General features: G+C 48.5%; 1 long non-coding RNA gene across 1 annotated transcript in view; it reads right to left on the bottom strand.

The window, feature by feature from the left end:
- LOC107573620 (uncharacterized) overlaps window positions 1-325 on the bottom strand; it is a 2,566-nt gene extending 2,241 nt beyond the window's left edge. Inside the window, exon 1 of the long non-coding RNA XR_001607541.1 lies at window positions 251-325. This is a non-coding gene — a long non-coding RNA (uncharacterized lncRNA). The remainder of the gene's footprint in view (window positions 1-250) is intronic.
- Between the last annotated feature and the right edge of the window lie 2,041 nt (window positions 326-2,366).

Below are 2,366 nucleotides of genomic sequence, written 5' to 3'. Positions count from 1 at the left end.
TGTGTGTGTGTGTGTGTGTGCGTGCGCGCGCATTTTTAGGTGCTAATATGTATATGCTCTCATTTGTATTTGTTTTCACACTCTTCTTGTGTTTTTTTCCCCCCTTGACTCTGCCAATCATGTTGTATGTCATGTGATCTCATTAGTAACTGAGTGAATACACGTCCCTGTTTTTGTTTAAATAAAGTGCTTATGCCAGTCAGTTCGGCTGGAGAGAGAAAATTAAAAACGTATGTCGTGTGTTACTTACACGTGAGAAAGTCTTAATTTCCACCACTGAGCCACAGGAGGCAGCTGAACCCAATAGTCAGATGCATTCTTAAATTAACTCAGAAGAGTTTAACAAAAAAAACAGAAAAGTTTCCTTAATGAAAGCCACAAAATAGAAAAATCTTCAGTCCAAAACGGATCAAAAAGGAGAATAATAAATCTCTAAAACAAAAACTCAGGAAAAAGACAAAACAGCCAAATTAAACACAGGGAAACAATCCAAAAAAATCTTTCAAAGTATAGTTCTTTGAACTAGCGCAGACTTACGGCAGCAACTGGCTTAGGAACCACAATAACCAAGCAAAGACACCAAGGAAGTGACCAGCTTAAATACACAGCCCAGAACGAGGCACATGTGAAAACAATAGCACTGATTACAAGAGGCACAACATTGACACGAGAGTACCATAGGGGTCTCTAGTGGCAAAAATGAGACATTACAAAGCAAAAACTCTGACAGTCCTTCTGCAAACCATTCCTATGGCCACGTCCTGTTCCATCTAGCAGGAATTTTTTCCCCCCTGGGGGCCATTTTTTCCCCCTGACGCACCCTGATCTGCAGGCGTCCGTGACGCCACGCATGGGATGGAACCTGTGGTTTCAACCAGCGCTGAAGGGGGCGTATACAAAGCAGACCCAACTGTAGCGCTGGAGATGCCACCGCCATGAGGCCCAGCATCCTCTGAAACACTTTGAGGGTGAGTGGTACCCATTGGAAGCCTGACTCGCTCTGAGCTGGGTGATCCGTTTCTACGGCTCATATCGCCAGCAAATTCATCACCTCTGAGTGCAGGACGTGTGCATCTTTGCTCTAACTGAGGTGGGAACCACGGAGTTGAATCGTGGGGTATTCGAGCGAATTGCAGTGAATAACCTTATTGTCTCCAACACCCAATTTGGCACTACAGGGATGGCCTGTCAGGCCTCAGCCCGTGTGACAAGGGGTTGGATTAAATTGAGAAGCTGGTCACCGTATGGGGACCCCACACTCAGAAGAGGAAATTTGCTTTTCACTGAAAAATGCTTTCAGAAAATGCTTTGCCAGACTTAATGCTCTCATAGCAGAGCAGTCAGCCCCTGTGCACGCTGCCTCGGCGTGGGCATGGCCCAGACGCGTCCAATTTGAAGCTGTCAGTGATAATAATCATCCGTGACAGCGTTCTCTTTTAATCTGCCTAAAAAAGATCAAACCGCTCATTAGAACAGGAGTTTTGATGATCTTTATGTGTAAAACTCAGGCAGATCAAAAATGCTGCGCGCATTCTCTCAAATCCGCTCGTAGCGGATGAGGAGAGGGGCAGGGCCGTCTTTATTCAAGAAGGCGAGCTGCGAGCAAAGCAGAGCGAGACATGAGCTCTGAATGTAAGAGCGGTCTGTCTCAGCAGCGCAGCCTCAGCGTGGGCGTGACCCAGGCAAGAGGCGCGTTCAAATACAGAGCTGTCAGCGATATTTAATCATTGGTGACAGCGTTCTGCTCCAAACCGCCCAGGTGAATTCAACCACTCGACAATGAGGGGAGGCGATCCTCTCATGTAAACACACTGGCAGATCAAAGAGCTGCGTGGAGAGTGATGCAAGCGGGGGCCTTGCCGGCATTAAATCACTCAAGCCTGATCGATCATACCCACGAGTTTGGCATTTCAGCCTCTGAGTAACTGGGAGGAGAGAAACACAAGAGCGGGGGAGGCGGGGCTCAGCGACGGACACGCAATGCGAAGCTGCCCGCGTTTCACTTTGATCTGCCTGGGAGGATTAAGCTGCTCATATACAGATTGCGTTCTTATTGCTCTTCTGCATCGTTCAAGTTTCCCTGCACGAGCCACGCTCTTTTAGGGCTTACCTGCTAGAAATAAGCTCTTTCAGAATCGCCGGATGGTGGCAGGGGAAATGGACTGGAACTGCTGCGTTGCTGGAGCGGCGGAGAAGCCGATTCCAGCTGCGAAGGCGTGTCAAACGGCGAGTGCTTCGGATCAGCTTGAGACGTAGAGTTGTCGCTGAAGGAGAAAAATCTGAGAATCCTGTGGCGAGCACCCGCTTATATAGCCAGATGCCCCGCCCATTCTGGCGGGCTTTGTCGCCATAGGCTCCTGCAGCTT

The sequence above is a fragment of the Sinocyclocheilus grahami genome, unplaced genomic scaffold, assembly GCF_001515645.1.
Source record: "Sinocyclocheilus grahami isolate Dianchi unplaced genomic scaffold, SAMN03320097.WGS_v1.1 scaffold1984.1, whole genome shotgun sequence".
In the NCBI taxonomy this organism is placed as follows: domain Eukaryota; kingdom Metazoa; phylum Chordata; class Actinopteri; order Cypriniformes; family Cyprinidae; genus Sinocyclocheilus; species Sinocyclocheilus grahami.
Note: the sequence above shows the minus strand (reverse complement) of the source record. Positions and strands in the feature narration are given on the sequence as shown.